The sequence below is a fragment of the Balearica regulorum genome, chromosome 1, assembly GCF_011004875.1.
Source record: "Balearica regulorum gibbericeps isolate bBalReg1 chromosome 1, bBalReg1.pri, whole genome shotgun sequence".
NCBI lineage: Eukaryota > Metazoa > Chordata > Aves > Gruiformes > Gruidae > Balearica > Balearica regulorum.
Window position 1 is genome coordinate 206024803 of NC_046184.1, and position 23238 is coordinate 206048040.

General features: G+C 40.7%; 1 long non-coding RNA gene across 1 annotated transcript in view; it reads left to right on the forward strand.

Annotated features, from left to right (window-relative positions):
• Positions 1-1588: 1588 nt before the first annotated feature.
• The window catches only part of LOC142599932 (uncharacterized), a 146296-nt gene continuing 124646 nt past the window's right edge, over positions 1589-23238 (forward strand). The window contains exon 1 of the long non-coding RNA XR_012833429.1: positions 1589-1662. This is a non-coding gene — a long non-coding RNA (uncharacterized LOC142599932). The remainder of the gene's footprint in view (positions 1663-23238) is intronic.

Here is a 23238-nt window from a genome sequence, read left to right on the forward strand (position 1 = left end):
TTTCATGAATTAATTTGATAGCCATGTGCTCACGAAACTTGATGACAGTAGTCGGGAGTTGGGAGTAGCAGAATTATGCTACTCACGAAGTAGGGTTGTGTGAACTTGCGAACTGGAATAATAGTAATAAGAAGAAATCTAATAATACCAAGAGCAAGGTCATTCCCTTAGGGACTATTCACTCGAACTTTAGCTATAAAATGGGTGCTCATCAGTTGTAAATGGCAGAGCAAGACCTTGGTATATCTGTTCATCCCAGGATGTCCACACACCAACAATCTGATGACCCTGGAAATACAAGTGTGTTAGCTGTATAAGTCAGGTGAATTATTTTTAACAGGCAGAAGTCTTTTATGCAGCCCCTAAAAGTATAAGAAGGATAGAATTTCCTCTCCATAGCAGTGATATATCCCTGGGGGGAGGTGAGTGATGAGTTAACGAAGAAATCTCATCTGGAAGCGTATGCAAAATGTTCAATAAAGATAAATTCAAATAGGGCCAGGTTTAGACAGCGGTTACCAGGGAACAGAGGAACCATCTCTTTAGTGAATACAAGACATGTTTGACATATTTAGCTTAATGGAATAAGGCCAGAGCAGGGAAATGAATACTCTTCACAAATATATCAGGGACATAAACACTAGAAAAGAACTATTTAGGTGAAGACATAAAGGTAGCACCAGACAAGATGGTCTTAATGTGCTCTGGAAAACTTGAACCAGGAGAAAAATAAGATTCTAGAACATCCTTCAAGGAGCAATAGTGGGTGGAAGCAGCCTATCTTAATCAGTTTATAAAAGATAGGAAAACGTTTGTTTGAAATAGCAGTAAACTGTGCCTAGCAGCTCCCATTCAATTCTACACTCTAATGTAGTTCACTTTTGTAGTGAAAGACAATAAATCTTTCTCTAACAAATAAGGATCAGAAAAGCTAATATAGATACCAAACTTTCTTTAAAAAAAAAATTAAATAATAGATAAAATGTTTCTATTACCCAGTCCTTGTCTCTAAAATGGAGAGAGATGGATTAGAGGTCTGTTCCAACCTTAAAGATTCTATGATTCTATGATAGATAGACCACTTGGTGGATAAGGAATTGGCTGGATGGTTGCACTCAAAGAGCCGTGATCAACGGCTCAATGTCCAAGTGGAGACCAGTGACAAGTGGTGTTCCTCAGGGATCAGTATTGGGACTGGCACCATTTACCACCTTTCTTGGTGACATGGATGGCGGGATCGAGTGCACCCTCAGCAAGTTTACCTACAACACCAAGCTGTGTGGTGTGATCAACATGCTGGAGGGAAGGGATGCCATCCAGAGGGACCTTGAGAGGCTGGAGAGGTTGGCACATGCGAAGAGCATGAAGTTCAACAAGGCCAAACGCAAGGTCCTGCACATGGATCAGGGCAATCCCAAGCACAGCTACAGGCTGGGTGGAGAATGGATTGAGAGCAGCCCTGAGGAGAACGACTTTGGGGGTGTTGATGGATGAGAAGCTCAACATGAGTCAGAAATGCATGCTTGCAGCCCAGAAAGCCAACCGTGTCCTGGGCTGCATCAAAAGAAGTGTGACCAGCAGGTCGAGGGAGGTGATCCTGCCCCTCTACTCTGCTCTTGTGAGACCCCACCTGGAGTACTGCGTCCAGCTCTGGGGGCCCCAGTACAGGAGAGACATGGAGCTGTTGGAGTGAGTCCAGAGGAGGGCCACGAAGCTGATCAGAGGGCTGGAGGACCTTTCCTATGAAGACAGGCTGAGAGAGTTGGGGTTGTTCAGCTTGGAGAAGAGAAGGCTCCAGGGAGACCTAATTGCAGCCTTCCAGTACCTGAAGGGGCCTGCAAGAAAGCTGGAGAGGGACAGTTTGCAAGGGCATGTAGTGACAGGACAAGGGGTAATGGGTTTAAGGTAAAGGAGGGTAGATTTAGATTAGATGTTAGGAAAAAAATTTTCACTGTGAGGGTGGTGAGGCACTGGAACAGGTTGCCCAGAGAGGTTGTGGATGCCCCATCCCTGGAAGTGTTCAAGGCCAGGTTGGATGGGTCTTTGAGCAACCTGGTCTAGTGTAGGGTGTCCCTATGATTCTATTTTCTCTAAGTTAATTATCCGATTACTATTGTTTATTATTAACATTGATTATTGATTCCAAAGTAGCATCAAGAGGTCCCAGTCAAACTCAAGGCTCCACTATTCTGAGGGCGTGTGAGAATAAAAACATCAAAAGACAGTCTTTTTTGAAGAACTGCAGCCTGGCTTCCCAGCTAGAGCCTCAGGCCAACCACAGCATATGTGTGTGATAACTACGCACAATAAGGAGCCCATTTAATTTAATAGTTCTGGCTCACAGTATGTCAAGTCAGGCAGGTATAAGTTCTAGCAGACTGGAGGCAGAACAGGGAGGGATAGAAAAAAACTGGGAGGAAGAAAACTGATTTCCTGTCCCTGAAATTTTATTCTTAAAAAAAAATAGCATAGGGGCACAAGGACAGGCACTGTAGGTCAGACCAGAGTGAATTTGATTGTGGTCAGAAGCAGCAAAAGAAAATAAGGAGGAAGGAAACATCGAGTGATCACTTTCTTGTTCTTGTTACCCAGCGTCTGTTAATCTGTTGTGAGAGAATATACTAAGTCTTAAGCCATACAAACAAATCTGAGCTTGATAGACTTTAATGAACCATAAATCTATCCAGTCACTTCTGGAGCTCATGAGAGGTTTGGCCTTCATAACATCTTGTGACAATGGTTTATACAGCTTAACTGATTGCTTCCTTTTGCATAATTTTAAATCTGCCACGTTTTATTTGTACTCCTGATTCTCATATTACAAGAAACCTTCCATAACCAATACATCTTCACTATCTTCATACACCTTAGGTTTTTCAGGTAAACTGAGGTACAGGGAGGCAGTTTGCCCAAAGTCATTGAGAAAGTCCTTAGTAAAGCAAAGGTCAGGACACAGATGTGCTGAGCTCCAAAGAAATCTCCCAACCATGACACTCTCCTTCCACACACCACATGCAGATGTGTACATACATCCTCCAGAGACAATTACACTTCCTCAAGGATGTTACTAATTGATAATATAAAATGGGCAATCTCATAGTTCTGCTAGATTAAGCCTTTAATAATGCTCCATTTTAGGAGCACAGCCCAGCTAAAAATCCAAGTAATTTCTTTTAAGTTACTTAAAATAGAACAAAAGCCATGCATGAAATTCATAATCTGAGGTGGAGACAACAAAATTTCTTTAGAGCAAGTCAATGGATAACCTACCTTGTTAGGCAATACACTAAACTCATTTCTTGTTTACACCTAGATTCAATTAGGCCTAGATTCAACCAGTCTCTGAATCACACCCTTCGGTTCATTCTGCTCAGACCTGCGCTTAAGTACATATGAAGCCGCAAGGATGTCCTTACGTGCTGCGCTGAGCAGGGACGGATGCTGAAATCAAAGCCATAAGTAGCATGTCTTGGAAGCGACCAAAAGATGAGTTTCTCTCCAGGCTTATCCATCAGCTCTGTATTTTAAGTGCTTTGCCATGTACAGATATTGAACCTAGTGAAACTTTAGTACTGATCCAGGTATGTGGGACTGCCTTTATGTGTTGTTAGGATGTGGGATTCTGAAGGGAGATAAAGGTTTATGAACGTCTATAAAAGGCCTCAAACATGTACTGCTGCAATGTCAAAACAACGTTGTTTCTTTTGGTCTGTGGCTGGGAGTTTCAGCTTTGTTAGCTCAACAACAAAGGGTCTCATTGTCAGCCTTTCACACCTAGAAACACATAAACACCCGGGCTCACATATACTGCGTATTACATCGCAAGTATAACTAGGGAAGCCTCTCTGAACTGCCTGACAGTTGTACTCATGTGCAATGTGAAGTAGCTCTCGCTTTCTCAAGTGATGAGATAGTTCAGTAGGAGAGAGGGGAAATTGGGCAAAAGGAATGTGAAATAGGCAAGAAGTAGCACAAAACAGTGAACAACTAACTTTTCTACTGACAACTTCCTAGTAAGCATTTTTCCAGCAGTTTTAGATTTGGTTTGAGACATCTGAAAAAAATAGTAGCAATTTTTTCTTGCAGTGTGCTTTCCTTTTTTATATTTGGTGAACTTTAGTGTCCAAAAAGATAGACCGAACAACCATGGCATACTGCAAATACTTTACAAGAATGTCTGACAACAGGTTTCTCCTAGCCCAGAATAAATTTCAGATGTGCCTGCCTTGCAGAAACAAGGGGACAAGCACGCAGAAATTGTACTTACTGCTTTTATTGCTCTAACAAAAGCAATGCCATAGAAGCAGCATTTGGAAGACCTATACAGATCAGACTGTCTGCAAATGTTGATTAATGTCCTTCTATAAAAATAAAACCCCTCCACTGATTAGCTATATCACAGTGCATTTCACACATGTATTAAGACAAGGTCAGGAGACCCTGTTATGGATGGGATAAACTTTTGGAAGTTGCTGCTGATTGCAGTCACATTCAGTTTAACAATGTTGCTCCTCATAAATATCTTAATGAGTCTCAGGATAGTTTTCTTGGCCTGTGAGATTAGTAATATCCAGAAAGAGTGAGCTTTATGCTCAGCGGGGAAACAGGTTCAAGCCTCCATCCAGTTTAATAGGCTGCTTAAAAAGCAGCTCCTGGAATGCTCTCTTGCTCCTGATGTCACCCCAAAACTGAGCTGGCTCATGAGATAAATAGGAGCGTGCAGGGAAGGATGCTGTGTGTGGTGGAGAAGACTGGAGTTTCTTAAAAATTAATGCTGAAAGCAAAATTATATTTTAGACTTACTTTGCTGTTCAATAAAGACAGTCAGCACAGGTAAATATGCTTTATAAAAACAAACCCAAACCTTATTTGGAAGAAAGAATCTCACACAAACCATGTACCACATCTGTTAATTTTGTGCCGAAAGGCCCAACAAATTCAGGGGCAGAAATATCCCTGCCCTGAACAGTCTAGACAGGATAGAAACGCAAGCACTGTGAGAACTCTTCCCAGCTCCCCAGCTCCATTTTAAAGATAAGAAGCTAAAATAACTTCTCAGAAATCACCAGAGAAAGCCTAAGGGACAAGATTTTACCAACATCTTCTTAACCCTCCACTTTACCTCAGCAATAGCAATCTTTCTCACATACAGGTTATTCTGGTGCTTTCTTACAAATAATTTTTAAATATGAATATTGAATGCCAGCGTCACTAATAGCGCTCCATGCTTTTGAAATTCCTGACTATAACTCTGTGATAATTTTAACACAAACATTAGGAACCATTTAAAACCAAAGGGAACACATGTTGGCTGTGGCTAGAGTAAGACTGCCACAACTAGAGATTATGCATTTATAAAAATAGAGTGCTGCTAGAATTGTGATGCATATGTTACAAAAGGAGAGCAGAATAACTTCATGGACTGCCCTGTTTGTCCAACCAATGTGTGAGAAGTGGAAAAATATTTTCTCCACAGAGAGAAATAAAAAGAGAGCTCCTTAAAGAAGAGTTTCTGCTGACTAATATGGGAAACTTATTACTAACAGGCAGATACTCTTAATTAATTGTCATTAATAAATTAAAAGCAGATGTCAGATACAATGCTAAACTTATGATCTTAATACATACTTAGATTTGTAGTGCCTACAAAATTGAGTTAGCAAATGGTATTTTAAAATCTACTGTAAATATTATTGTAAATCCTCAATAGATGGTGCTATTATCTAAGTTAATATCTTAGCTGATTATGCAAAGGAGCTCAAGACAAGTGTGTCTGGGATTTATCTGTGAGGAGAGTCAACCATCTTTATGATGTCCTTGTTTATGCTACATGCTTGCAAAAGGACTTGTATTTGCTTTCTACTCCCGGGTAATGATCACAAACATAGGCAGATATTCCAGTTATACAACTCCACATAACAACAGACAGATTTCAAGCATTTTAGCTAAAAGTAGGGCTATTTGAAACAGAATTATTGTCTGCAGAAAATGACATCATGTTTCTTCCATAGTTTGAAAGGGTTGATATCTGGAGCTAATTAAAAGTGTGAAAATCAGTTTCACAGCGTGGCAGAACGTTGCAGGCTGCTCTTACGTGGCTCAGTGTTATGGAGGCAGGATGCATGAAACAGCAGCCTTCTCACTGGCGTGACTTCCTGGAAAGCAGCTGTGTTTCCTCCACCTGCAGACTAAACACAGCAATCACCCCTCCCAAGGCAAATTTTCCACTCGTTCCATAATTTCTGCTTTTGATTACAGTATCCCATCTTTTCAGGGATATTCTTCCAAACACCTCCAGGAAAGTAACAGAGAAGGGCACGGGAATCTGGTCCTTGATGTGTTTTTACAATTTAAATCTCTCAAATGGAATCTAATTCTACCTAATTCTACCATCAGGGTTCCAGAACTTGGAAAACTTTAAAAAGATAAAGAAATAGCAGTATCATTCAGGAAGTGAAGCATCAATGAGTAAGGTACCATCAGTTTCCCCATTAAAATATAGTAAATATTTGCTCATTCACTAATGGTTGAAATGTTCTCTCCTTTAATGACAACTCCAGGCATAAATTAAATTAAACCATTAGCTAATTCCCCATTTTATAGCCTATTTCAATCACATTTACTACTGTTTGATTGCCTACTCTACGTTATCTGAAATACTGTATACATATTGATTTGTGGACATTACTATATGATAAAGAGCACACTAAAAAAGTAGCTAAAGGAAACCACAGAGGAATAGTTAGACTATTAGGACTTCCTAATTGTCCTTTATCGCCTTTGAGTATTTAAGAGAAAACAAATTTTAAATATATTATCAGTAAGTCACTGAATTTTAGGAAATAGTAATAAGCAAGTGACTGTAATTGTTAATCAATACGATAAGAAAACACAAACGTGACAACAATTGCTGGTAACAATAATAAGGCAAGGTCTGGTCTTGAGTTAGGTTTGGACTCTGGCATCCTGACTCACCCTGAACAACATATCCTGGGAACATTCCCACAGCATCATGAGCTGTATCTGTACCAGCCTGGAAAAGTGGTGGTGTGCATGATGTAATTGATGTCACGCCCATGATACCTCATAGAGTGCCTGCCCAAGAAAATGTAGACCTTCCTGACTGATCTGGGTGTTTGGGTTGGGCTCCTCACACAAGCTGGGCTTGGACTCACAGAGTAAGTGCCATTATGTTTCAGACATAGTGATGGATTATATCCTTTTTTTTTTTTTATTCAGGTCGAATCCAGACAAATTACCACTGCACAGGCATTGGTCAAAGGAAGTCTGTTTAGTATAGTACACTCCTGAAGAGGTACTGGGCACTTAGACATTTCCAGCTGTTCCTCCCACAGCTTGGTAAGGTGATGTGGGATTGAATCCATGAAAGCAGAGAAGGGAATTCCACTGGAAAATCCCAGCTGAGACAAATAATTTCCAGGCCAACTGTCATTTGCATTTTCCAGTGATAACAGCCAACACTACCGAGTTTTCTGCTGAAGTTACCCCTGTCAGTTGTTGGGTATGCACAGAATTTGCCTCTTGCACTAGACCCATTTGCACTACTTTTAGCCAAAATTATGTAGTCTGTGGTCCTTGAATAAACTAAGATGAAAGACAGGCACTGTGATGTTCAGCCCTGATAGTGCAAATTCTGTTCTGTTTGTGGACTTTAATTTACAAAAAATGAACATTTACTATTTTCCAGGTATCTATCTAGAGAGTCAAACAAGATTTTTGCAGATCATATTTGCAGACCAAAACCATGACTTCTGGCCGGCTTAAAGCATGCCAAGCAAGCTGCAAGGAACTTAAAGCCTGGATAAAACCACAGCAGGTGGATTTTACGGAAAGATTTGGAAAGATCATGTTATGATCTGCAGCAATCCCATTATGACTGAGTGTCCATTATAACAGATGCTCAGTTAAAGAAGTTGTGTGCCCATTTGTATTCCCAGACATTTTAAAGTACTGTTTCTATAAGTCTCCATGTGTAAAATTCCTGATGAAATCAAGTTTTCTAAGAATAATCCACTCCCAAAGGACAAAAAGTGACAGAAGGACTCTTCACGCAATGAATCTTACACTGCTTAGATAGCACAGGAAAAATATTTATTTTTGTCGAAGCCCAAGAAAATATAAATGAAGCACTAAAAAATTAAACCAATGGAATGAACATCAGCTGACTTGAATGTTCTATTAACAGACAAATAATTAAAGGAATAAAATCCAAACTGTAGAGGTATGGGTGGTTTGTGAAAATCACTGCCATGATATAAAGGCTACAAAACTGTGTGGGCAATGGCCATTGGGGTTCTTAACTTGGAAATTAAGCAAAGTTTTCTGATCCTCTAGTCATTAGGTTTTTTAACAATCAATCAGAACCGCATTTGAGAAGTAACCAAATATATTAGTTTTGAGCAATATGAGATGACTTTATAAAGCCAAACATAACTAGTGGATTAAGAAGTGTGCAAATTTCTGTTCTTGGTCTGATGTACTTCATTAGAACTGAAAGAAGGTGAGGCAGCAGGAAGTCTTCTCATGCCGACTGCAGCATTTTAAAATACTGCAGCATGCATACAATTAATAAATTTGAGACATTTCTATCATGAGTCGAGTTGTGATCTCTCTTGCTTTCCAAGACAGTGTTCTTCCCCAGTCAATTCAGGGCAAGAAAAACTGTTCACGATGAGGAAAACTGCAGTAAAAGTCTGAATGCCCCACTCACATCTCGTCCCTTGCTAAGTTATCTCTGTTCAGTATTGATACTAAACTAAAGTTTTATGGAAGCTCAATTGATTTTTAAATATTTTATGAAATATCTTTTCCATAAGACTTTAAAATATTATTAGACTGAACTCTTTTTGACTTCTGACCTTTCACAGACATTGCACCTTGCATTGATTTTGCAGCTCTTTGATACTGGCTGAGCTACAATAGTTACAGCAAATAGGAGAGGAGGGGGAATCAAATACCATTGAATTAAAGAACTGAAAAGAAATTATCTACGTTCGATTACCAACAATTCAACTTTCCTACCTCCTCCCCTCAGCACACGAGACCTTCAGAGATAAGTCACGAAGCAAACGCTTTCTCTCATATTCACCCCAGATTCAGCAACCTTAACATTGCTTCCAACCCCCTTTATCAGTCACTCTTAGCATTAAAAACATGGATTAAAATAAATACCTGAGCTGACTCTTTAGGCAATACTAAATATTCTCTTTCTCAACTAAAAGATTTTCTGTCAGCTGGCTTGTCAGGCTCCTGAGGGAGCAGCAGGGGATCATTTGAAAAGAATTATGTTGCACCAGTGATAAATTAAATCCACTTGAATCAATAGCATTTAGATTTTTAAAAGGATATAGCCAAGACACTATCAATTAAAACAAATCCTGACTCAGTAGGCTTAGTTTTCACATCAGGGTCTTACTTAAGCCAGTCTCCTAGAAGACAGTGTGGAGTATTTTTATCTCCAATTTAGACACCTGATTGATGCACTCCAATACTTGACCTATTAATTCCTGGCTCTTTTCCTGTCAGGCATGAAGTATAGGGTTTGTTTTCACTGTCCACAAATAAGAATCCAGTGCCACCTGAACCCTCCAAAGATATCTGGGACACCTACAAAGTGATGGGAATCTCTCAAATGACTAGTAGACCTGTGCCCTGGCAGGAGACCCTTGTGCATCTCAAGGGGCACTAAGTGCTTATATGTAGGCCACTGATTCAAGCTGTTCATGCCATCCTAAAATTGAATCTCAGATTCAATGAAAGGAGCTTAGGGTGAGTAACTCAGACTCAGCCATCAAAATCTTTTGTACCTAAATTCAGCAAAATTCTTTCTACTGGCAAAATTCCCCACCTAAAGTTGTTTTAGAAGTACTGCAGTTTTAGTACTACTTGGATTAAAGAATTTACAGAAGAAGTCATTCAGAAACCTTTCAGTAACATCCATAGGACATCATGTGGAACATCACCAAGAGGATTTAGGGCTCTGAGTCTGGTGATCCAAGTTGATTTTATTTTTTTCTCATATCTCAAGAGACAAATATTAATCATGTCAATGAAGGCACTAAGGGAGGATTTGCAGATACTGCGATTAGCTTATTTGTTAATATTCAGGGGTTTGGATTTGTTTTTCTTTGGGGAGATGTGTTTCATACAGACTCTAGATTCCAGCAGCCATATCTTAGAAAAAGCCTCCAATCATTCAGGCAGAAATGGCACCCTGTTGCTTTCATTATCTTATTTTACCTGTTGCCTTATAGTTGAGAAATTTTGAAAGACTGTGAAGGTAGAGAAGAGTTGTATTGCCTTCAGTTTAGCCTCAAGAAGACCTGCAGGGTGACCAAAGGTCACAAGTAATATCTGCTCTGTCCTCCGCTGGTATATTTTGGGAACCCAGGTGGATGCACACCAGCAGGATTGACTTGAACCGCATGCCTTGCTAGCAGTAATCCTTCTATTTACGTTTCCAGATCCCTCGTCCTACCCAGTCACGTTAACAGAGGCAAAGAAACACAGTTTCTAATCTCCTAGCTTGTGTGCCGCTCTAGTGTGAGTAAGCAAGCAGCTAAAATCTCTAAGGTTGAATTAATCCTGTACTTTGAAACTCTTTATAGGCTCAGTTCAGGCTGTTTCCAGGAGCATGAGATTATTTTGACAATATAATCTCTTAAAGGATAAAGGTCAGCAGCACTTGATTCTTTCAAGAGGAATTTTGCCCCCTGGAAAAGTTCAGATGCAGGCCCATTATAATTACCATGGTAGGATGGATATAGAACTTGAATAACCCAGTGTCAACAGGGTTTTCCTTGCAACAGTGTTTGCTATCCACAACCTGGTCAATCAAGCCTACCAGCTGCTTGTAAATTCTTAGCCTACAAATTTTAAAATGCTTTAGTTTGAAAGATGACATTGTAAAGAGATCAGCTGAGAGGAGTAGTTTGAATTGCATTTTTAAATTTCATTTTGAATTTCCAGATTCTTGTAAATCTTATTAGAACCATAGAAAAAATTAGCTTGAAAGGGACCTTACAAGGTAATTTGGTCCAATCCCCTGCTCAGAGCAGAGACAGCATCAAAAATAGATCAGACTTATCCAGGTCAATCCTCCAGAATATTTTAGTAATATTTGGGGTGAGTTTTTCAGACAGAACATGTACTTCAGTACATATCGAGAATAGACCAGAAATGAAGTCTTGTCCACAACAGATCACTGTCCTGGTTTTCAGCTGAGATAGAGTTAATTTTCACAAGAAGCTGGGAGGGGACACAGCCAGGACAGCTGACCCAAACTGGCCAAAGGGGTATTCCATACCATATGACCCATGCTCAGTATATGAAGGGGCTGGCTGGGGAGGAGGGGTTGCTGCTCAAGGACAGGCTGGGCATTGCATTTCAGGGCAGTGAGAAAATTGCGTTGTGTATCACTCGCTTTGTACATTCTGCTATAAGCATTGTTGTTACTTTCTTCTTCATTTGCTGTCCTAGTAAACTGTCCTTATACCAACCCACGAGTTTTACCTTTTTCTTCCTATTCTCCTCCCCATCCCTCTGGGGGGGGAGGAGTGAGTGAGCAGCCGCGTGGTGCTCAGCTGCCGGCTGGGGTTAAACATGACAGTCCGTTTTGGTGCCCAGCGTGGGGCTCGAAGGGTTGAAATAACAACAGATCTGACCGGAGCATGTTAAAACAAATTTGTTATATGCATTTATTATATTAGTTAAGTAGTCACAGACTACTTAACTAATGGTGTTTTGTTTGGTCACAATGGTGTTTTGTTTGTTCACATGGCTGTGGTACATAAACCCTTACCTGCTCTACGTATTCCCTGCTGTTTATCACCTGTGGGAGAGGGATCAGGACTCTCATTTTGTTGTACTGTGTAATATCAATTTATGATATGATAACATCACTGGTCATGAGCTTAAGCTGGTATTTGTATGTGGCATTGCTGTCACGCCTGTACCTTGGATGACATCTCTTAGAATTTATTAATAATCTCACCAAATCTATGGGGAAGATGGGGGTGGGGGGAGGGATATACTTTCTCCTGCTCTTTCACCTCCCCTTTTTTCTTCAGGCTAGTTACAACAGCTTTTGAGAATTTTGAATATCCTTGAGATGTTCAAGCCAGCATGCTTTTATTGGTATGTGTCCTGAATGTGTTTCAGGTATTGTTCAGGGTTACAAAAGATTGCTTTAAGAATGCCACCGAGAGATCTGCTCCAAGGCTGGAGAGTGTGCTGGTTTTGGCTGGGATAGAGTTAATTTTCTTCATAGCAGCTAGTATGGGGCTATGGATCCAAGCTGAAAACCATGTTGATAACACAGGGATGTGTTATCAACACATGTCCATGCTGGACATGCTAGAACTTCAATACAAATTGGAGTCAAAGGCAGCCAAGTGGTACGCCACAACTGATATTGTGAATGCGTTTTTCTCAATCCCTTTGGTGGCAGAGTGCAGGCCAGTTTGCCTGTGTCTTGGACACCTTGGAGGAGTGTCCAGTACACCTGGAATCAACTGCCTCAGGGGTGGAAACACAGCCTCACCATTTGCCATGGACTGATCCAGAGTGCATTGGAACAGGGTGAAGCTCCCGAACACCTGCAATACATTGATGACATCATCATATGGGGCAACACAGTAGAAGTCTCTGAGAATGGGAAGAAAATAGTTAAAATTCTTCTGAAAGCCAGTTTTGTAATAAAACAAAGTAAGGCGAAGGTATCTGCACAGCAGATCCAGTTTTTAGGAATAAAATAGCAAGATGTGTGTCATCAGATCCCAGTGGATGTAATCAACAAATTAGCTGCTATGTCTCCACCAACTAGCAAAAAAGAAACACCAGCTTTCTTAGGTGTTGTGGGTTTCTGGAGAACGCACATCCCAAATTACAGTCTCATTGTAAGCCCTATCAGCTGACTCAGAAGAAGGATTTCAAATGGGGCCCTGAGCAGACAACCCTTTGAACAAATTAAACAAGAAATTGTTCATGCAGGTACCCTTGGGCCAGTCCAGGCAGGACAAGATGTGAAAAATGTGTTCTGCACTGCAGCCAGGGAGAATGGCCCTACCTGGAGTCTCTGGCAGAATGCACCAGGGGAGACTCGAGGCTGGCCCCTGGGGTTTTGGAGTTGGGGATACAGAGGATCCAAGGCCCACTACACTCCAACAGAAAAGGAGATATTGGCAGCCTATGAAGGGGTTCGATCTGCTTCAGAAGTGATTGGCACTGAAGCACAGCTTCTCCTGGCACCCCGACTGCCGGTGCTGGGCTGGGTGTTCGAAGGGAGTGTCCCCTCTACACACCATGCAACCGATGCTACGTGGAGTAAGTGGGTTGCACTGATCACACAACGGGCTCGAATAGGAAACCCCAATCACTCAGGAATTCTGGAAGTGATCACAGTCTGACCAGAAGGCAAAGATTTTGGAATGTCACCAGAGGAGGAGGTGACACATGCTGAAGAAGTCCTACCATATAATAAGCTAGCAGAAAATTAGAAGTAATATGTCCTGTACATGTCCACTTATGGGGCCTGTTGCACTGTAGGAAAGCATCGGAGGTGGAAAGCTGCTGTATGGAGTCCTATTCAATAAGTGGCAGAAGCTGCTGAAGGAGAAGGTGAATCGAGCCAGTTTACAGAAAAGAAAGCCATCCAGTTGGCTTTAGACATTGCTGAATGAGAAAAGTGGCCAATGCTCTATCTCTATACTGACTGATGGATGGTGGCCAGTGCCCTGTGGGGGTGGTTGCAGCAGAAGAAGGAGAGCAACTGGCAGCACAGAGGGAGACCCATCTGGGCTGCCCTACTGTGGCAAGATATTACTGCCCAGCTAGAGAACCTAGTTGTAAAAGTATGTCATGTAGATGTCCACATACCCAAGAGTTGGGCCACTGAAGAATAACAAAACAACCAGCTGGTGGATTAGGCTGCTAAGATCGAAGTCGCTCAGGTGGATTTGGACTGGCAACATAAGGGTGAATTATTTATAGCTCAGTGGGCCCATGACACCTCAGGCCATCAAGGAAGAGATGCAACATATAGATGGGCTCATGATCAAGGGGTGGACTTGACCATGGACACTATAGCACAGGTTATCCATGAATGAGAAACATGCACTGCGATGGAGCAAGCCAAGCGATTAAAGCCTCTGTGGCATGGAGGATGATGGCTGAAATATAAATATGGGGCCGCTTGGCAGATTGATTATATCATGCTCCCACAAACCCACCAAGGCAAGTGCCATGCACTTACAATGGTGGAAGCAACCACTGGATGGCTGGAAACATATCCTGTGCCTCATGCAACTGCCCGGAACACTACCCTGAGCCATGAAAAAACAAGTCTTGTGGTGACATGGCACCTCAGAAAAAATTAAGTCAGATAACAGGACTCATTTCTGAAACAACTTCATAGACACCTGGGCCAAAGAGCATGGCATTGAGTGGCCGTATCACATCCCCTACCATGCACCAGCCTCCAGCAAAATCAAATGATACAATGGACTACTAAAGACTACACTGAGATCAATGAGTGATGGGACCCTGTCCTGGTTTCAGCTGGGAGGGTTAATTTTCTTCATAGTAGCTAGTATGGGGCTGTGGTTTGGATTTGTGTTGGAAGCAGTGTTCATAACATAGAGATATTTTTGTTATATAGACTTGTTGTTGCTGAGCAGTGCTTACACAGAGCCAAGGCCTTTTCTGTTTCTCGGACCACCTGCCAGTGGGACGGCTGGGGGTGCACAAGGGGTTGGGAGGGGACACAGCCGGGACAGCTGACTCCAATTGACCAAAGGGATATTCCATACCATATGACGTCATGCTCAGCTTATAAGGAGATTGGGGAAGGGGAGGCAGTGGCGTTTGGAGTGATCGCGTTTGTCTTCCCAAGTCACCGTTACACGTGATGGAGCCCTGCTTTCCTGGAGATGGCTGAACACCTGCCTGCCCATGGGAAGCGGGGAATGAATTCCTTGTCTTGCTTTGCTTACGTGCGTGGCTTTTGCTTTACCTATTAAACTGTCTTTATCTCAACCCACGAGTTTTCTCACTTTCACTCTTCTAATTCTCTCCCCCATTCCAGCCGCGGGAGTGAGTGAGCGGCTGCGTGGGGCTCAGCTGCCAGCTGGGGTAAAACCACAACAGACCCTCAAAAAATGGGATACACATTTAGCAAAAGCCACTTGGTTAGTTAACACTAGGGGGTCTACTCATTGAGCTGGCCTTGCCCAATCAAAACTTCCACATACTGTAGAAGAGATAAAGTCCCCATAGTGCACATGAAGAATAAATTGGGGAAGACAGTCTGGGTTAGTTGTGCTTCAGGCAAAGACAAACCCATCTGTGGGATTGTTTTTGCTCAAGGACCTGAATGCACTTGGGTGATGCAGAAAGCTAAGGAAGTCTGATGTGAACCTCAAGGGGATTTAATTTTGAGTGAGAATAGCCAATAAATTAAATTGTATGTTAATTGCTAAATAATTCTGCCATTGTATGTCATCACTACTACAATTGCTATATGTCATATCAATGGTATTACAGTAAGAATCACCCATATTAATGAAGGATGAACTTTGATGAAACCAAGCGAAGTGCAGTGATGATGGAACCAGAAATGGCTTCAGCAACCGGTGCCCAGCAACCTCCTCAAAATCAACATCTTCAACCCTCAGACCGTTGGCATGGGCTGTGTCAGATACACCAGCTGCAAGCTCGGGATGCAGCACGCAACAGTCCAACACCACACACCATCTCTCCTGCCCTGAGAGACTGTTATGACAGAAGGAGCCCAAAGACAGGGATTAAATTAATTCAATGGACGTTTTAGAAGAATGATCCACAGACTAAGGGAATGATATCTCTGTGTGTGTGTGTATTTCAAAGACAGGAAGAATGCAGATGATTAATTGGGAAGTGTAGGATCTGGGCATGACATAGATGGTATAGAATCAGGAGTGGATAATGTCCTGATTTTTGACTGGTATAGAGTTAATTTTCACAAGAAGCTGGAGGGGACACGAAGTACCCAGAGGGGTGTCCCATAGCATATGACATCATGCTCAGTATATAATGGGGGCTGGCCAGGTAGAAGGGGTCGCTGCTGCGGGACAGGCTGGGCATCGGTTTTCTGGGCAGTGAGCAAATTGCATTGCATATCACCTGCTATGTATATTCTTTTTATAAGTATTGTTATTGTTATTTTCCCATGAGTTTTACCTTTTTCTTCCTGTTCTCCTCCCCACCCCACCGGGGGGGAAGGAGTGAGTGAGTCACTGCTGCTGGCTGGGGCTAAACCACGACAGTCACTTATGATAAAATTTTGTGGATGCTTTTTAGTTTATGTATTTGACCAGTATACTTAACAATGAATTGGACTGTGTTCAGAAGTATCTCTTTCTTTGCAATGACTATAAAGGAAGCCTAGTCCAGATGTAGCCATCTCCAATTAGTCAGATGAATATCACCCCAAGAACCAAATTCAACCATACAGTTACATCATCATCGGTTGCATCATTTCTGTACAAAGGGGAAATCTAGGTGGCCAAATGACACCATCAGCATTTTTCTATAACATATTCCTAGCAACTGTTTCCCCAAGGATTTGTTTTAACATGCCAAGTCTCTGAAGATCTTTTAAAAATCAACTTTGCTTATGTATTTCTTACACTCCTAAATACACTGTTACTCACTTAAGTACAATGACCTGAATTATTAGTGTTTAATTTCACATTTTTTATCAAATAGAAAAAAGGTCATAAGATACTCCTGGAACTTCTTATACTTCTCATACAGCCCTGTACAGATGGACTAAATGTAGCCAAATATCTATCCAGAGATACAAAAGCATTAGCCCAAATAAAAGAAAAAAGAACAGAACATCCATATATAGTTTGTTTCTAAGAGTACATATCACTTCCAGAATATCAAGTGGCATGACTTACTGTAATGGCATTAATCTAAAACCTATCAGAGCTGAATTCACTGACCATCTCACAGGATTGAACTATTTGTAAATTAGCTTGCCAAACAGATTACAATTAAATCACATGCATATTACTGCAGCTCTCAGGAGGAAGGAGGATATTTTATTAAATGTTTTTGCATTTCATAAAGCATACTTGCTGAAAAGAGAAAACAGGGTCCCTCTTAGGAAATGTGTTTTGACGTGTTTAGGAAAAGATAAAGGCACTTCAGAACAGCTGGTATGATGAACTCAATGGGGGACACATTTTTTTTAACATCACACTCACTAGATGACTTCTAAAAAGAAGTGTGGGCGATCAGTTTAAGTCATTGAAATGTTGTAGTAGTCAGTGGAGCTAGGCTAAGTGATATTGGTTACACATCTGACCTACTGACTGTGTTTTTTTCAATTAATTTAGGAAAGTGAAGCTTGGAGATGAAGAATAATTGTTTATACTGCCCTGGAAATACTTCTGAGGAATCCATTTTCCCATACTCCATTGCTTAGAGCAAAGACTGAGTTTCCTGCAAATCCATCGTATCTCTGAATGGGACAAAGAAGGCTTTAGGAGCTTCCACATAGCGATCTTTGTAAGCAATCTTTTCACTATAAGACTATATCTCTTTGCAGGTGATATGCACTCACAGAAAAAATGACAAAGGAATGATCCTGAAATTTAAAAGACTGCAATAATTGGGAATAGGTATGACTATTGGGCACAATGGAGAAAGTTGTGTTTTGCCTTCTTATTTTGTACACCCACTCAGCAGGCAGGCACCAGCAAATTCACAGTCCCACTGAATCTCTATGTATTTCTCAGTTTGATGAGTCTCTAAGAGCTGTAATTCTGATCAAATTCAGTGCATAGTGGAACTGATTCACAATCAACCAGACCTACTATCCATATGCTTAAGCTCCAATTGCATGAAAGAGAAAGGCGAATGGATGCCTCACTCTTGTGCTATCAGAATAGAGTGAAACCAATTGAATGTATTGCCTTGTACTTCCATTTTAAACCCCTTTTCTATTAGACTCGCACAATCAGTAAAAATCCTTAACAGGTCTGACTCCCTACATAGATGCCACCCAGAATGACCAATATCAACAACATTACAAGTCAGCAAAAAGGAAAGTTGACCTTGACTCATGATTTTTTTATTCTTGCAACATTTCTAAGGCAATTATAGCACTCATAACGACAAAATATAAAGACCTTAGAGCAGATGTGGAAAGTAAACCTTCTCTGCTCTCTTTGTGTGTTTCATTCCAGGTTTTGACAGTGAAAGATAGCAAAGTGCAGTCAACTTCCTCTAGTGTTACTGTGATTTAAACATTAGGCACATTTGTCTGAATAAAACAACTGACAGTGACCTCAAATGATCGGATTCATTGATTTATATAATAAGATGGTCTAAATAACTTTGAATTTGAAAGCAAAAAAAATATATTTTGCTCTGCAAAATTATTTTAATGCTCCATTAACTTGCAATCTTATATTTTTCTGCTACTACTATTACCAAAAAAAAAAAAAAAAAGAAAGAAACAAAAAAATCCATGGTAATCGGTACCACAAGATTTCACTGTTTTGTGCTATATTAAGAGTTGTGCATGTGGTCCTACAGGACTTGGATCCCTCTGCCCATGTAATCCACTGTGATACAGTGGTAAGCATTACACGCTTACATGTTCTTATCACTAATTTTAAAAAAGAGATAGGGACCTGCAAAGAAAGCTATCAGACAGAGGCAGAACATAGAGTGCTACACTCTAGCACACAGACCTTAAAATGCCCTCTTCTCTAGGGTTTGCAAAAGGGACAATATTCCTCTTCACTTATTCTTGCACAGCCAGAATTGTCCCAGGGCTGCACGTCCCCTGCGCTCCCAGGGGATACGAGTCTCATCCATGCAGGACCCAGGATGCTCCTGTGAGATGATCAAAGTCTTCCATGTCTCCAGCCAAAGGCCTATATCTGCAAGACTGACTACTTTCTGATCTTCACCAAGGTAAAAAGCATAATCACTGGGAAGTACTTGGCCTAGGAGGTTGTTAATAAGTGCTTGCACCCCTTAGCAAGGGTTTGGTAAAATGTTTTGCACGCAATCTTTTTCCCCACTCCTCCGAAGAAATTTTACAAAAAAAAAAAAAAAAAAATCCGCTATTTTTATATAGTAGTAATCACCCACCTTTGAGCTTTTGTTTGTGGAGGGCCAAGGACATTATGGGAAGGGGGAGGAGAGAGTGCTCTTTTGTCAGTTTGTAAAAAATTGAAGCAGCTTTTTTCCTCAGTTCCCACTGAATTAATTTCATGACTATCCCAAACTGAAGTCCTCTGGTATTTAAACTTATATCAGTTGAAGCTGGCAATATGTGGCATCATTGAGAAAAGAGTCCTAAGGGTACTGTTGAATAACTCAGTTTCATGCCAGCAAAAACATTTCATTTAGGGAGTACCTATCTCTCCTATAAACTACTGGAAATATCGTTAGCTTTCCAACTGGCAATTGTGGAAATTACTCTAATCAGGATGCTTTAACATGAAATCTTGGAATGCCATGTATGCAAACATAGTTAGTCGGTGTCACTGAGGACAATCTGTTTGATTAGTCCCAAGTATTTAATGAAAATAATTTATTTCTGTCCACACATTGCAGTATGTACATACCAATTGTAGGGTCTGTCATGGACTGGTGAACTGAATCAAATTTAATGATAAAGGACAGGGTATTCATTATTGTGCAAAAGAGCTAATCCTCTATCACTGCTAGATTATACCCACAGATCATCTTCAAGGACCTTTTGAATCAAAGTTGATGCAGCAAAATTTCTAATCCATCTGAGCTCCGTAAACTGCAAATAGCATGAATATAAAATATTCATTTTCCTACAGTATGTTTAAAAAAAAAAATCCAAAGAAGACTTATTTTGCCACAGATAATAAAACACTAGGTCATTTTTATTGTTTCCTACTTCAAAAATAGCAGGTGGCTGATAGGAAACTACAATGAGTTCTGTTTCTGCTCATCCATCTGCAGCTCACAGTCTATTGTACAGCTCTTATTTACTGGCATTGTATGTCAATGTCAAATATGTTTGCAGGCTATTTAAGCTTTTATTATACTATGCTTCTATAGGATTAAAAAACAATCTTTGTTTTAACAATGTCTGTATGATTAGTTGGTGTGCCAGCAGTAACACTAAGCAGCTTCACTGTATGTCCCTAGGCTGTAACAGATGTTTTTGTCTTCTGCTTTCTTTTAGTGTTTATCTAGCAAAAATTGAATATAACAAATACTGAAGTGTCACTGTTCATGTCTGCACTGTAACAATAAGGGTCTCTCAGCATTTTAACTTCAGACCTTCACTTAGTCTTAAAAAACCATGGTAAATTTAAGTTGTGGGGCTTTTTAATTTAGATAATAAACTAAAAAGGAAAGTTAGATTACAAAGATGGGCATATTCTTTTAATCTACTGTTGGAATGGAATGGAATGGAATGGAATGGAATGGAATGGAATGGAATGGAATAGGATAGGATAGGATAGGATAGGATAGGACTATTTCAGTTGGAAGGGACCTACAAGGATCACCTAGTCCAACCACCTGACCACGTCAGGGCTGTCCAACAGTTAGAGCATGTTGTTAAGGGCATTGCCCAAATGTGTATTGAACACTGACAGGCTTGGGGCATTGATCACCTCTCTAGGAAGCCTGTTCCAGTGTTTGACCACCCTGTCCATGAAGAAATGCTTCCTAATGTCCAGTCTATACTGTTTCCATTGTATACACATGCAATTAATGCTGTAAGGACTTCTAACTGTATACAATATATAGCTAGTGGGTAAAAGCTTTTTGAGAAAGAACGGTTCAGCTTTGTCCCTCCATTTCATTTAAAGAAAGAGTCAGTGAAGCTCCTGTTTCAATCCAAATCAATAGCAAAAGCAAAGTTTCTAAGGAATTTGAAAACTTTGTGTAGTATTGGGGTATACAAGAGAAAAAAATAAAGTTCCATCCCACGTAGTTTCTCTCTCTCATGTCTTTCTGCTTAAATTCAATTCATTTTCTCTAGGTCAGATGTGTTTAATAAGTTACAGCCCAAGCCCTTCAAGTCAAAAACCCACACATTCACATGCCTATGGATACATAGCACACATAAGAGCATGATTATCTGCCTTAGGTTTAAAGACACAAATACATATTTCAGCATCCAAAAGAATTCTGCAAAACAGTAGCAGTTAGTATTCAAGGTATTGATTTTAATAAGAGCCAAAAGTCTCAGCATGTCTGAAAATCAGGACACTTATTTAGGTCATATGGATATTAGCCAAGATTTTCAGAAATGGCTGTCTAAATTTAGGAACAGAAATTCATATTTAAGCATCAGCCTCAGCGGTTCATTTTTTTCAGATGTATTAACCACTTGCAACTGCTAGTAACTTTATTTCTGTGTATCTGTAGGCCAACATTTTTCAGAAATGACTGAATAGTTACAGTGATTTACTTTTGTAGGTGCAACTTCTGTGACATGTTCAAGGGCCAGATATCCCAAGAACAAGACTTGGCCATTTCTAATCAAGCACATCTAAGTTGTACCAGACTGGGCATCCAAAATCTCTAATCTTTTCTTAAAATCTTGGATGTTTGAAATAAAGCTTAGGATTTTTTAAATATTCTAGCATTGCAATTATGGTGTCCTTCCCTACTTTATATCAACAGTGATTTTAGAGAGGCCTGCAAGAAAGCTGGAGAAGGACTGTTTACAAGGGCATGTAGTGATAGGACAAGGGGCAATGGCCTTAAACTGAACGACGGTAGATTTAGATTAGATATTAGGAAGAAATTCTTCACGATGAGGATGGTGAGGTACTGGAACAGGTTGCCCAGAGAAGCTGTGGATGCCCCATCCCTGGAAGTGTTCAAGGCCAGGTTGGATGGGGCATTGAGTAACCTGGTCTAGTGGAGGGTGTCCCTGCCCATGGCAGGGGGGTTGGAACTAGATGATCTTTGAGGTCCCTTCCAACCCAAACCATTCTGTGATTCTATGACTTTGCATCACACACACACTTATGAATGTGTTTTGGAAACCTAAGACAGGTGTACAGGAGCAGCTGTGGAGTGAGCGCAGTCAAGCCAAGTCTTGGCCAAGAGTGATGGCTCTTCCCAACTCAGCATCATCCCACAGCACCCAGCCAGAAGAGCAGAGGGGGGACAGGGATGGTGAACGGGGTCAGCCACAGCCCAGGGATGGTCAGACAAGCCTGCAGCTATGGTTCGGACGGAGTTGATGCCATGGAGGGCTGAGGTGAGCATGGCACATGGCCAGGCACAGGCATCGCTGCAACATGGCATGGGCAGGGATAGCAGTCGGACCCCAGGTTTTGCTGCACCGTGCTAGGGCTTGCCTTGAACACAGCCTACCCCTGGGTAGGGAGGAGAGGTTGTGGAACCTGTCGGTGCCCTCAGGGACCTGTGAGTAGCTTCATCTCACCCCACTTCAGAAGTCTACATGTTAGATATCTGAAATGGAGCTAGCTACCCCAGATTTTGCATAGTCAGTGGATGGAAAAAACCACCTCCATGGGGCACTATTCTGGTCTATTTTAGATGCCTGTCTTCAGATAAGAAAAGTCATGAAGACACTGATTTCTCTACTCACACAAATTAAGAATCTTGTATAAATCTATCTTTTAGGTACCTAAATAATGAGATAATAATCCCTTCCCTTATTTGCTTTTAGTGAAAGAAGGGGTTAATCAGAATATTTTGTCTTGAAATTTTCTTACTGTCACCCAAATGTGACAGCAGCTACACCTTCTTTCAAATATTTTAAGAAAAAGTTATCTCTCCATCAAAAATGGGTTAGTTTACCTTTTTAACCATTATCAAGAAGAAGGTGTGCCTAGCCTCCAAATTTGGATTATTAATCTGTAAGTTTTCCTTTTAGCAAAACATAAAAATTCAGTAAAATTTGGTGTTATGTGAATGTAGGCAGCAATGACAGGCTATAATTCAGATCAAATAGAGTAACTAAAACCCGTATTAGAAAAAAAAGGTTTATAATTCAGCACATACGTGTAACTTGACTTTTTTTACCATGTCAGAATTTGAAAAGAGAAGGAAAAAAATGCCTGTTTCATTTTGATTGTGTAAACCTCCTCAGGTATGAACTTTGAAAGGCTCATCCTCATACTATTATGTATGCTCATACTATCTCAGCACCAGAGAGACACCAAGCAAATAAATGAAGCTTTTAAA